Consider the following 14336-nt stretch of genomic DNA (forward strand, 5'->3'; position numbering starts at 1 on the left):
CGTCGGGTCCTCTGGGGAACAGCCGGCCAGCGCAGCTCCTGGTCACCTGGACCCCTAACCCGGGCGTCTTTCCTTTCGCAGGTGACTGTCACAGGTCCTTGGGGCCCCTTTGCCTGGAACCATTGTACCCCAGCAGGGGCAACCCCCCTAGGGACAGGGTGACCTAGTATCTAGCTCAGGGAGGAGCTGAAGGGTTTGCTGAGTATCCACACTGCGGGTTTCAAGATTTGGAGCCACCTCTCGGGGGAGGCTGGACCTTCTCTAGAGGGACTGCTGCTTAGCCCATTCGTGACTCAGGGCAGTGGTGGGTGGGGGTGGGTGGTTCAGCTCCTGGGAGGAGTATGGCAGATCTCAGCCGGGCTCCTCATGTAGCCATTCATCCATCTACCAGGCTGCGCTGGACTCTGAGACCTGAGCCTAAGCTGAGCCCAGCCCCAGAGCTCCAGGTCTAATAGAGACAGGGAGGAGACAGCAAGCAGTACAGCAGGTTGAACCAGCGTTCCCTTTAGAGGTGATGGGGTAGATTGGGGGCTGAAGTGGCCACAGCCTGGGGTGTTCTGGACTTGGCACCTTCAGGCAGGGAGGGAGGGGAAAACTGAAGGAAGAGGGATTCCCTGTGAGTCAGGTTGTCCAGTAGGGATTTTGGGGACTCACCTACCCCAGCCTCACTTCCAGGTGATATAAGGACAGAAGGAATGGGATATTAACTCATTTAGAAGTTAACGTTGTACACAATCTGAACACCACATTTCATCCATCACACAATAAAGGGTAGGCTTGGCAGCTCTCTCTGGTTTGGAGAGAGAGTTGGACATTTACTGTCGGCCACGCCCTTGCTGGGTCTGGCCATCTCCCTGACCCTAGCACCCTAGATGTGATGAGGACAAATGTTGATTACACACATCATCTCAGGTCACACACACAAAGAGAAATGACAGAGTAACATCCCTTTCTGCAAATGAAGAAACCTTGCTCAGAGAGGTGAAACGACTCACCCAAGGACACACAGCTTCCAGGCCTGCCTAATGTCCATGGGACCCCCCTCCTCTGCCCACTTTCTTCAAGCTTACCCTTTTCTGATCTTTCTGCCCCTACTTTCCCCTCCTTCTCAATCTCTCCCGTTCATAGAAGACCAGTTCCTGTAGCCACATGTCAAAATTCTGCGTATCCTTCAAGGCGCAGCTGAAATGCCATCTTATTTAGGCCTTCCCAGGTAGTGGTGTCCAAATGCCTCTCACCTCTACAGTCTGGTATTACCCATCAAGGTACTCTAATCACCTGCAGTTCAACAACTAGAGGGTGAGGGACCCTCTTCCAGAGGGGTGACCCACAGACAGTACAAGGCATGATGCAGACGTATCACAAATGGTGGCAGGCCAGGGGAACAGCATGCTTTCTGGGAGACACAGCAACAAAGCAGGGACTTGCACCTCCAAATAAGCTCTTGCCTCTCCCAACCTTGGCCTCTTGCCAGGTGTCGGAGGAGGGGGAAGTACCTGGCTAACTTGGAGGTGTTCTCTCGCAGGTGTTGTCATCAGGCAAGTTCTGCCAATGGGCTTATTTATAGTTTTTCTTGGTTTTCATTCTCCACCCTGATGAAAATTTTACAGTTTTTACACTCTTGTGGTACAAAGAACCATGGAGCATGTTTCACACTTTATGTAGCTCATCATGTAGCAATGTAGACAGTTCTGTCCTATTCCTGAGTTTAAAAAAAAGTTTTCTTCCTTCTAGGAGGTTGAATGGGACACATATCACTTTGTCTTTCCACCCTCACCCATCAAGGTTACCCTTAATACTCATCTGGTAAGCATTACTTGTCATCTTTGAAGTCTATTCTGAATGTACCCCCCGGCACCCACCCAAACTGATCATAACCTTGCGGACTCAAACTCTAACATTCACTCATTTCACCACTGTCAAGAGCCTACTGCATGCTAGACACAATGACCAAGACCATGAACACTATGAGGTGAGCAGTATATAGAATAAGAAGAGGACAGGGAGCTCAGATTCACTAGGAGGGTGACTGTTCGGGGGAATGGAGAAGTCCCCCATTAAGCCCCACCTCACCACACATGTCCACCCTGGAGGACCTTGAATCCCCCTGAGGACCCAGCTCAGAGCTCTACATATGGCAGGTTGAACAAATGCTCATCATCCCAGAAGGCCCCAGCTGCAAGGGGACTCAGATCCAAAAGACTGTATTATAAGGGTGAATAAGGCCCAGAGAGGGGAAGGGTCTTTCCCAAGGTCACACAGCAAGGGTAATCAAAGACTCTGGCCTCCAGTTCCCTGCCCTGTCCAGCCTCACAGCTTGCCTACTGACCTCCTGCATGGGGTGAAGGGACAAGGGTGGCTCCCCACCAGCCCTGGATGAAGAGAGATGACCTTTTCTCGTCCTTTCACGGGCAGGCCCCAAGACATGATTTCTGGAAGCAGCTGCAGGCTTGAACTCAGAAAGAGGGACTGACTGGTCTTCAAATCAGAAAATCTTGTTCTACAGCCAAGTCGATCTTTAGTGAGAGGCAGTAGGCAAATCACAGCCCTTCTTTCAGTAAAAAAGGGTACTCGAAACTCACTGCACTAACAGTATCCAACGGCTGAGCGCTGGGAGCCAGAGGCCCACAAATAGGGTTCAAATCCAGCTCCAGAGACCGCTGGCTGCAAGATGCTGCGCAAGGCCCCTCACCTCTCTGAGAAATGTGTGGGGCCTGCAGGGAGGATGAAGTAGGACAGACAAAAATCTGCCCCCAGCCTTTCACACCCCCAGGGCCTGGGTTTATCTACCTCTCCAGGAGGCCATCTCTGACTACATATTCTAGCCCAGCTGATCACATCCCTCAGGCCAGCTGAAGTCCTACCATAGCACTTGTGTTCCAGTCCGAGTTCAAATAAGCCGTGGGCAAATAACTGGACCTCTCTGAGCCTCAGTGTTCCTACCTGTGAAATGGGTTAAGGATGATACCTACTCTATTCGTGCTAAGTTGCTTCAGATGTGTCTGACTCTTTGTGACTCCATGGACCATAGCCCGCTAGGCTCCTCCATCCATGGGATTCTCCAGGCAAGAATATTGGAGTGGGTTACCATACCCTCCTCCAGGGGATCTTCCCAACCCAGGGATCAGACCCCCATCTATTATGTCTCCTGCATTGGCAAATGGGTTCTTTACCACTAACGCCACCTGGGAAACCCTGCTTGTAGGGTCAAGGAAAAGATTAAATGAGATAAGTTATCGTCAGTAAAATGGTAAATACTAAGCAACTAAACACAGTAGTTGCCAGGTTTATTATCATTATTCCCTAGGCTGGCTCTGATACAACCATCAGTTTTTGCCCTGAGAAGGTACGTGACCACCCCAGGCGGGAGTCCGTCTAGGCTCTCTGAGGAGCTTAAAAGCAACGTGACAGCAAGGACAGGGCTGGTGTCATGCCCAGTGAATGAATGAACGTGCTTGCAGAATTATCCTGCAGACACAGAATATGGCTCGGTTTGGTAGTTTTGAACTCTTTTAAACACGCACTTTCTTCTAAAGCAATCTCACAGAGACTCTGAAGGTTCAAAGTGCCCGGCCAGGCGGGGCTGCTCCGGTGGAGGCCTCAGCTTTCATTCACTCGCCCAGGGTCTGATGTCTAAAGCTCAGCGAGGTGCCTGCCCCGTCCGCGGGGACCAAGCCTGCCCCCTCCCCAGATGGGGTGCTCTGCCTCTGCTAACACAGCCCTGTTCCCTTGCGCTTAGGTCAGCCATGGCCCCAGGGGCTTTAGCACGAGCTGCTGTCTGGTGTCACTACCCCCAACCCTTTGGTGACTGGGTGTGGACAGCCCTCAAAGCCTCTGCCCATCTCTGTGACAACTCACTGTCTATGTGGACATCCACCCTCCCACTGATCCACGTCAATGTTCCAAGCCCCTTGGGCTTCCATCCATGTCAATGACCAAAGGGCAAGAAAGTCCGGAGTGGAGGACAGACAGGCCATGGGGTCTCTGGCTGGCAGGACCTGAGTTCTTAGCTGCTCTCCCATCCCTATTTCTGACACTCCAGTTCTCTGTCCCCCTACGCTGCACCCCACTTCTCCAGGAAGTTCCGGGAGACCTTCTCAAAGGTCTTTCAGAATTCCAGACACAGGATTTCTTTGTTCACCATTTCAATCAATTCCACGTGATGGTGATGATGATGATACAGTTACCAGTTATGGAGGTCCTGCTTTGCCAAGTCGCTCTGCCCGGGGCACTCACACAACCTGTCTGGATCCCGGGGAGGCGATCCTAGGAGGGCCAGATGCCTCTGATGGGGAATCTTCGTGAGGACATGTGCTTCAGAATTCAGGAAGTTTGGGGTTTTCAAGTGGGTAAGCAGAGGCTCAGAGAATTTAAGCTGCTTGCAGAGAGTAGCAGAGCTGTTAGGTGGATGAGCTGGGACAGTAATCAGGAAAGATCTAGCCTCTAGGAGTGCAGGGCAGGGATTCCCTTACACATACATGCATGCTACACACACACACACACACTCAAGTGTCAAAGGCCAGAACAGAAGTTGACTGCTCAGCCCCTCCTCCCTACACCCAAGGCACTATGCTGGGCCTGGGAAAGGGAGGAAAGGAGGGAAGGTGGGCTTCTCCCTGAGTGCAGGGCTGTCACCTGCGGCTCACAGGTGAGGATCTGGAGGTTCAGAGAGGGGAGCCTCGCCCACTCCCATCCTCATGGGTGCATCCATCCCTACCCAGGAGGCAGCATCTGGCAGGGCGGGGGTGGGGGGGTGGTATATGGGTTTGCATTCCAGCAACAGCGCTTGGGCACCTGGGAGTCACGGGTCACCACTGGACTCTCAGCCCACTTCTCACCTGAATGTAAAGCACTCAGCACCACGCATAGCACATAGTAGGTGCTCGAGCAGCCCCCGACTTCATCATCTATTTGGTCCTGCATCCTGAAGGTAAGCTTTCATCACCTTCTCCCCTTTAACAAACCAACTCCGAGTCACTGCCAATGGGTGGGTGGGCCTGACCTGTGACAGTGCTCAGGATGGAGGCAGAAGCCCATGGTGTCCCCTAGCCCACGCCCAGCTTCTCCCTTGTGGCCATATCAAACAGAGATCCTTCAAAGGGGGAGGCCATCTGAACAGGCAGGTCTCTCCATTTCTTTCTGAGGCTCTGTGCAAATGCCAAAAACTCTCCTAAACAGGAAAGGGAGGGGACAATTCCACCTAGACATTGCCATCTCTCTGTGCCCCAGATGAGGAGACATGCTCCCGGAGGCTGGCAGGCAGACCTGATGCTCTGGCAGGCTGAAAGGAGCACCTCACTCTCTCCACCTGACTACAGGCTCCAGGGAGGGGCGGGGGTGGTTAAGAAGTTCTGCTTCCAAGATAACAGGGAGACAGCCAGGAGGGCCCACAGCTGGCAGCCAGGCCAACGCCCACATGACACAGAGAGTCACCTGAGACCCAGAGAGCAGGGGGACTTTCCCAGAGTCACCGAGCAGGGCAGTGGCAGAACCACGGTCCAACCGAGGTTCCCCTTTCTCCTTGCCCAGTGCTCTTGCATCATCAGCATGCTTCAGAACCGTCCAGCTCCCTGGGTTTCCTCTTTCCAGGCCTCAGTCTTCCCATCTGTACTACGAGGGCCTGGGTTGGGTGATCACCATGCTCCTTTCTAGAGCTGACATTTGACGATTCTCTGAAGCTAGAGCAGCTGCCTTCCACAGCTGGGCTCTCCCATGCTTGGCACTAGCAGCGCCAGCAAATTCTGTGGCTTTGCCCCAATCCTTCAGATGCACAATTCCTCCTGCCCTCTTTCCTGGCTCTGGGGGCTCTGCCCTCAGCAAGCTGCCAGGCCTTCCTGGCCGCCTCCCCTGGGAACTGCTGCTGCTGCTGCTAAGTTGCTTCAGTCGTGTCCGACTCTGTGCGACCCCAGAGATGGCAGCCCACCAGGCTCCCCCGTCCCTGGGATTCTTCAGGCAAGAACACTGGAGTGGGTTGCCATTTCCTTCGCCAATGCATGAAAGTGAAAAGTGAAAGTGAAGTCGCTCAGCCGTGTCCAACTCTTTTCGACCCCATGGACTGTATCATACGAGGCTCCTCTGTCCATGGGATTTTCCAGGCAAGAGTACTGGAGTGGGTGCCATCGCCTTCTCTGACCCCTGGGAACTACACACCATCAAAGAGGGTCCCAGTTGGGGAATGACTCAGTAATGGGGGAATGTCAGACACTGTGACAGGTGAAAGCAGAGAGGAATTTTAAGGCAGGATCAAGTTAGTGCCTTCCCGGTGGCCACCTACTCACAGGCCACCCTGTGCCCATAGAACCCTCCCTAAGCCCGTGCCAGTGCTCCTTTGAATATAAGTCCTCCACATTCCACCCTACCCAGAGAAAGCAGTCTACTCAAGTCAGCCAAAGAGAACCAATTCGCGGGCCGTGAGAACCAGGACGGGACTGGAGCCTGACACTCAAGGACCACTCTTGCATTAAATTGCCCAGAGGGACTTCCCTGGTGGTCCAGTGGTTGAGAATCCACCTTGCAATACAGGGGACACAGGTTCAATCCCTGGTTGAGGAACTAAGATCCCGTATGCTGGGGGGCAATGAAGACCCGACATAGTCAAATAAATAAATAAATATTTAAAAAAAAAAACAGTGTCTGGATAACTATACTCAAACATGTTCTCCCAGAGAAACATGCTGTGCTCAGTCGCCCAGTCATGTCCGACTCTTTGCGACCCCATGGAGATTGTAGCCCGCCAGGCTCCCCTGTCCATGGAATTCTCCAGGCAAGAATACTGGAGTGGGTAGTTGTTCCCTTCTCCAGGAGATCTTCCCAACCCAGGTCTCCCGCATGGAAGGTGGATTCTTTACCGTCTGAGCTACCAGGGAAGCCCAGGAGAAATACCCAGGGCCAGAAACACACCCAAGTTTAAGGACATGCACAGAGCATATGGTGGGGAACATGGTCACAAAGAAATGCATGTATGAACAGAACAGGTCTCCCCGACACCACCAGATATACACACAAATGCATGTGCACACCAACCAACACACACACAAATACACACTACCATGAAACACACAAGTAAACATACAAATATACTGGGACAGGCTCACACATTGACACACATGCTCAGCTGTCATCAGGCACGCGTAGAGTTACACTGACACCCAGGCCAAACCCACCAGCCCACGTGCACTCACGAGGGTGGCCAGGTAAGCACAAAGAGCCAGGAGCCCAGACCTTGGGCCCGAGGGGAGAAACTGGCTCCCTGTAGAGGTCTCCACAATCAGGCGGGTATCATTTTGTGGCGGTCTCTGAGGACGACCTACTTGCTTCTCTCGCACCCTGATAACTGCCTTCATGGTTCCCTGAACGTATGGTTTCTGGGTGCCTTGAGGCCTGGCAGGTTGTTCTACAGGATGACACCCCTACCCAGAGCTGGAGACCCCTGCCCCAAACATCTCTCCCTCTGTCCATCACCGCACCTGAAACACCGCCATGACACAGCTGTTTAGGGCTAAGGAATCCCTGGGTGAAACGCAAGTACTTTCCCTCCCCCTCCCCCAAGAGGCATGGTAGCAGCGTGTTCCCCCAGTTAACATCGTGGGCCCTAGGCCAGTGACCTCACTGCCCTAGCCTATTTCCTCTTCTGTAGAACGGGAAAGATAGTAGCCACCCCACAGGTTGTTGGAATGAGTCAATGGGATCATGCATGGAAAGAACTCAGCCCATTTCCCGGCACATGGCAGAAATATTAGCTCCTGTCATCAGACTGTCACTGTCGTTGTTTTTATTGCTCAGACTTTGTTCAGCTCCCAGGGGCCAGCCCAGCGATTAGCCAGAAGGAAACATAGGGCAGCAGCTCACAGAGCAATCTCTAGGACCCAGAGCTCCTGTGATGGAGAAGGGGGCTGGTCCACTTCCCTGCACCCCAATAAAAGCTGGCTCTCTGCCCTCAAAGGCCCCTCCGTCCAGCTGGAGAGGTGGCCCAGGCCATTCCTAGGCACCCACAGGAGCCTCCTGGCTGCTTTGGCCGCCTCCAACCCTGCCACCCTCCCCCTGTTCATTCTCCAAGAGCATCCAGAGGGACCCTTCGAAAAACAGATGAGATCATGCCGCGGACCAGCTGCACTTCCTTCCACAGTTCCCCAGGGCTCCTGGGGTGAAGGCCTAGCTGCCTGGTGAGGCCCGAGGCCCCTCAGGATCTCCCCTGCTCAGATCCCAGGGGCTTCAGCGGTGCTCCTGCCACAGGGCCTTGGCACAGGCTGTTGCCACTGCCCAGAACAGAGGCCCCCTCTGCCCAGTGGGCCCTGCACACCCTTCAGTCTCTTCTCAGGGGCCTCCCCGATGCCCTCACATTGAACGAGATCTCCCTGCAGACCGATCACAGTTGTAGTTATATGTCTGTTTCAGACTTCCCTCCCCTACAGAATTATGGGGGCCATCGTGGCCTGGGTCCCCAGTGCTGGACACCTGGCAGGTATTCAATATATACTTCCTGAATGAATGAACAAGTATTTATGATATAAAAGAAAAAAGAGAAAGGCAGATAGAGAATGTGCTCTGAGAGGCTTTTTAAGGGAGTCCACTTGGGGTCAATATGAGTGGACTTGCTGGAGGAGGCAGCTTTTGAGGGCATAATAGTAACACTGAAGGTGAGGCAGCAGTTGGGCTTGCTGAGATCATCTGGGGGCAGAGCAGCCATATAAGGGGTATTCCAGGCAGAATCCCAGTACAGGCAACAGAGCTGAGGTAGGACAGCAGCAGGTCTGACTGGCTTCGAAGGCCCTGGCGTGATCACAGGTCTTCTGACCTCCAAGTTACACATCCCCTCCCCAATGCAGAGGATGCCCAGGTCGAGGGGGGCCCTTAGAAACCCTGAGAGTATAGAGGAGGGGGTGTGCAGTTGGGAAGGTGGGAGGGGGAAATGAGGACATCAGAGAGGCCATCCCAGTACCTGCCAATGCCCAGGACTGAGCGACGTCAGTGACCAGAGACCAGACACTCATTCCTACCGTCTCAAGCAAGACCGTGATAACCCAGAGCAGCCAGGAGTGACTCACTGCCCCATGAGCCCACCCCAGAGATCTGGACGGCCATATACACTTCATCAGCTCTTTAAGCCCTCAGCCAGCCCTGACCTCCGGGCGAGTCCAGCTCGAGGCCACATGGCTTCAGTAAAACCAGCTCCCTCTGGGAGCCACACCCCTGCAGCAGGCTCTCTACTCTCTCCCTCTGCATCCCTACCGGCCCCGTCACTGAGGCCCTGGCACCAGGCCAGTCTTCCTGGGGTGACTCACTGCTTTTCCCCATCAGCACGTCTCTGTCCTGTGCTCTGTGTGCTCTGTGTGAGAGAATGCTCTCAACAGAGGCTTCCTGGCAGGAGTAGCAAGAAAACCATGCGCAGAGACAAGAAATCTGGATTCAAAACCCCGCTCTGTAATTAACGGTAACAAGAACTATTCCAATGCATTAATAAGAGTAAGCCAGATGCATTTATTAAGCTCTGTCGCAGCTTCAGGCACTATATCAAAGCTTTACATGACTTACCCTAATTCTCATAGCCCAGTGTGCAGATAATAAAATGGGGGCTCAGAGATATTAAGCTACTTGCACAAGATTGCACAGCCAGGAAGTGGCAGAGCTGGGTTCCACCCAGGTAGTCTGCCCCAGAGCTCAAGTCCTTCCATCATTCCATTACTGCAGTATGAGGCTCTAAGCAAGCAACTTAGCCTCTCTGTGACTCAGTTTCCCTATCTGTAAAATGAGGAGATGGCCTAGCTGATCTCTAAATCCCTTTCCAGCTTAGGCATGCCATCTTTCCCCTCCCTGGTGACCCATTTGCAAGGGGGGCCTTCTGGAGACAACAGCTTGCCTGAAGGAAGGATGCTCATGGTGGAAGTTCAGGCCCTGCTGGGCCATAGGGAGCTTCTGTTGGGTAAGATGGCCTCACCCTGCCCCGACTCCCAGGCACCTTGCTGGCCAGGGCTAGCCCTGGAGCATCAAGGCCAGGGAAAGGAGCTATCCTATTTCTCCCTGGACCACAAGCCACCAGGGAGTACCAGGACCCCAGGGTGCTCCCAAAGGCCACACAGCGGGAGGGGGAGGCAAGAAGCAGGGGGCAGCCCCATAAATCCACCTGAGTGAGCAGTGCGTTTAAAAGCACTTTTCACTACAGGATACAAAACGCACCATTTAGGGAGAGGATTTTATAGGCTATTTCTCTTTCTGGGTTGATTTACCATCTACAGGCCAGGCACACCTGGGCGCCTGCCCTTGAGGGATCATGGGAACCCATGCAGCGGAGGCAAGGTCAATTTCAAGGCAAGACTGCAGTGGTCCAGGTGGCCTGTCCTGATCCCCTTCCAAGTGGTTGGCCACTGGGCCTCGGAGACGTGGTGGACCATCAGGAGCCAGGGGTTGTTAGCTCACCCGCTCCCCTCACCCCACACTCACTCACTGGATGCATTCACTCCTCTCATCACTCACACATCTTCATCCCACCAGCCCCTCCGGTGTCTGCCACAGGTGAGGCCCTGCCCCCGTGCCCGGGGCTCAGAGAAATCAGAAATAGCCACTGCCCTTAAGAAAGTCAACACTCTCTCTGGTGGATGGTGAAGCCACAGCATCTGCGTTCGAGAGCCTGGGGTGGGGATGCCTGCAGGAACCACAGTGGGGGTGGGTATGGGGGAGGGAAGGAGCTTTCAAGGAAGAGAAATGGGGAGGAACCATGGGCAGAAGGGCCAACCTGCATAGAGACACGGACCCTGGGACAGGCCTGGGGGCCTCGATGCCGGCGGGGAGCCAGATCACCCCTCCTGGCAGCCACTGATGGCGCTGGACGGGGGCAGGAACAATCATGGCTCGTTTTAGATGTTCCTTAAGCAATTCCACGAGAAAACTTACTCATCCCCCGGCAGGGCCTTGTGTCGGAAACAGATGTCATTGCCGCCACTTCCAAAGAGGGCCTCCTGGCTTGGGAACAATTCCCACCCGAAGACTCAGATATAATTATGTCTGTGATCCAACCCAAATGCCACTTGGTGTGACAGAGGCAATCACTTCATTTCTATATGGGGTTGGGAGGAGGTATCTGAGCTCTGGCCCCCCACTCCCCGTTTCCTGGGTTCCCTAAGAGAGGGGAAGGCTTTCAGGGGCCATATGTTGGGGTGGGAAGAGGGGAGCAGTTTCCTCCCACCCCAGGGTGTCTGCCCTGCTCACGTCCCTTCTGACATGGAGGGGTAGAGGGGGTGGCCAGAGCAGCTGCAGACGGGCGGGACATGATGAGATCAAATGCCAGCTCCATCCCTGATATGCTATGTGACCTGGGACAGCACACCTCCTCTCTCTGAGCCTCAGTGTTCTCATCTATAAGATGGAAGGACTAGCAAACTGGCCGGCAGAGACTGGGCTGTGTGTTGTGGGCCAGGCTCTGCAAGACCTTCATTGTCCAGGCTCACGAGCTGAGCAAGCTTCAGCAAGTCCTTCACTCTCTGTCTGCTTTGGTTTTGTCACTTAAAAAAAAAAATGGGATTTGTGTTATGTGCCTCATGGTATCATCAGATGATACCCAGTGAGGGCTCAGGGGAAGGCCTGACCCAGAGGACTGCGTAAAACAGCCTTTATGACCACGCCCCCCTCCTTATGCAGACAGTAAGGAGCTGGGATTCACACCCAGGTGGACCGGACTTTGTCAGAGGACACCCATGATGGAGTGTCTATTAGTCCAGCCTGGTGACCACAGCGCAGACACACTGCACACCCATCTGCACATGGGACCCTCTTGCTGGAAGGCTGCCTGGGCCCCAGACCTTGCCCTCTCCATGTCCCTGATGAAGGTCCCCTTTCACAGGTCCTAAAGCTCTCTGGTCAACATAGTCCGGTCAGCTCAGCCAACGGTGCCAGACCCAGCTGCCCACGGGCACTCCTGTTTGGAGCTGTTCCGTCCAACCGGCAGGAGGCTCCGCAGGCTGTGTCGCTGGACCCCGTGGCCCCAAAGTGGGGGCCACACAAAACATCCCCAGACTTCCACTCTCCTTTGGGAGTTACTGCCCAGGCAGCTACTCGCTGCCCTCTGCTGCCCCCAACTGGGCAGAAGGTGCCCTGCGCGGACACCTCCGACTCCTTCCATCTGTACTCACCACCTGGGAATTTGGTCTCTGGTCTCTTGGGGACCCCTGCACCCTGCCCCCTCTCAACCTCCTGGTCTCAGAGCGGAGGCCTGGGAGCTCTGTGTGAACAATGTTGTTTCAGGAGGAGGCGTGGGGCAGGGAGGACCAGAGGCTCTAGGAAAGGGGTGGGGGCAGTGAGCCCCGCCTGCCAGCAATCGGGGCTTTCTGAGATTTGGTGTGAGATTGTTGGCTGAACAGCAGCCCTGAGAGCCAGGGGTTCCTGTGCCAGTTTACAGATGAAAAAAGAGAGGCTCAGAGTTGGAGACCTGGCCTGAGCGATCCCACAGAGGGAATCCGTGGGGCTAAGATTCAAATCCTACCCCTCCCAAGTAGACCTATGGGAAGAGTCAGTACTATGTCCCCAGGACGGAGGACCCCAGGAGGTAGGGGGAGGAGGGGGGCTCCTGGCGAAGAGAGGGAGAAAGACGCCCCCCAATAGCATCTCACTTGCCAATCACAGAGAGCCTGACACTCCACTGTGAGTGACTCAAACATCCAACTGATAAGTCTCCTTTTGTGCAAGGAACCTTTGACACAGGGACAGAGGGAGTCAGCCACTGACACCTTAGTGGGGACCAGTTTATCCAGCTCCTTGTTGCCCAACAGGCTCAAGTGCAGGACCTTACAGGGACGTCCTAGAAGTACTTCTGGAGGACCCCCGGGCATAAAGGGGTGGGGGGTGGGCAGAGGTTGTCCTTATTCCCCTCTCCATCATCCCACCCAAGCCAGCACCTCTTGCAATGAGGCAGCAGATTCCAGGTCTCCTTGAAGTGAGTTCTTCCTTCCAGCCCTGCCCTCAGGGACCCCTGCAAGGGCATTCTAAGCTCAGATGCTGAGGGCAGGGATGAGAAAAGCAGCTTGCTTGCTCCCCATCCTCTATCCCCCACTTCAGTCCTGGTCTCTGATGCTATTGGGGGGCATCTTTCTCCCTCTGTTCACCAGGAACCCCCGCCCCTATCTCCGTCCTAGGGACATAGTACTGACTCTTCCCATAGGTCTACTTGGGAGGGGTAGGATTTGAATCTTAGCCCCACGGCTTCCCTCTGTGCGATCGCTCAGGCCAGGTCTCCAACTCTGAGCCTCTCTTTTTCGTCTGTAAACTGGCACAGGAATCCCTGGCCCTCAGAACTGCTGTTCTGCCAGGACTCCAGACTCTCTGGAAGGGGAGAGTGGGCAGAGACCAGGGGCTCCAGACTCTCTCAGCCGAGTCAGGTATGCTGCTCTGAAGGACACAAGCATTCCATCCAGATCTGCTCTGGCCAGTTCTGGCCCACCCTCACCTCCCTCTCTGGGGACTCCATACTCCTATTAATATGGCCTCCCATCCTGTTTGCTCTGTGAGCTGCAATAGATCTGCTGATCCTTGTTTTCCAGCCATGGCCTCACACTTTAGCCCCTCACATTGTTCCCTGTTCCCACTACCACTTGCTCAAGTATTTCCCATCTCTCAGCCTTCAGAGAGGCCGTCCTGGCTGCCAGTCCTTTCTCCTCACCTGCCCAGAAATGACTTCATGAAGCCCCAGTTAACCCTGCCTGTTAGGCAAGCAAACCCTGTATATCTGCAGGGAGAAACTACCTTTTACTCCTGCGTGTGTCAATGCCCCACACAGGCCCTGAAACATAGTTGAAAGTGTTAGTTGCTAAGTTGTGTCTGACTCTTTGCGACCCCGTGGACTATAGCCCACCAGGCTCCTCTGTCCATGGAGTTCTCCATGGAGTGGGTTGCTATTCCCTTCTTCAGGGGATCTTCCCAACCCAGGGATCAAACCCCGTCTCCTGCATTGCAGGCAGATTCTACCATCTGAGCCACCAGGGAAGTCCTGAAACATAGTTGGTGCTGGTTAAAAATTTATTAAAAGAAAGAAAAAAGGAAGGCAGCGAAGGGAGGGAGGAAAGTAAGTTAGTGCATACCCACAATAGGACTCGCAGACCAGAGCTTGACTCCCACCTCTACCACTCATGGGCTGGCGGACCCTGGGCCAGTCCCTTCTCCCTGAGACTTACTTTCCAGATCTGTAAAATGGATCTGATGAAACCGCCTTCTTGTTTATTAATGGGGCAGGCAGCCTCCCAACCCTACCAAATACCACAGCCTGTCCATAGTCCCAGGCCTCAGATGCTGGCCTGGCCTTGATTCAGAAAGCTTCAAACAGCCCCTGACCCCATACTCCCACCCTGCAGACT

The 14336-nt window shown here is 54.2% G+C and overlaps 1 protein-coding gene across 11 annotated transcripts in view; it reads right to left on the reverse strand.

Moving 5' to 3' along the window:
• Window positions 1-14336, reverse strand: part of DAB2IP (DAB2 interacting protein) — a 212214-nt gene that overhangs the window by 89301 nt on the left and 108577 nt on the right. The window lies entirely within an intron of this gene.

This window comes from Bos mutus, chromosome 11 (assembly GCF_027580195.1).
Source record: "Bos mutus isolate GX-2022 chromosome 11, NWIPB_WYAK_1.1, whole genome shotgun sequence".
NCBI classification, from domain to species: Eukaryota; Metazoa; Chordata; class Mammalia; order Artiodactyla; family Bovidae; genus Bos; species Bos mutus.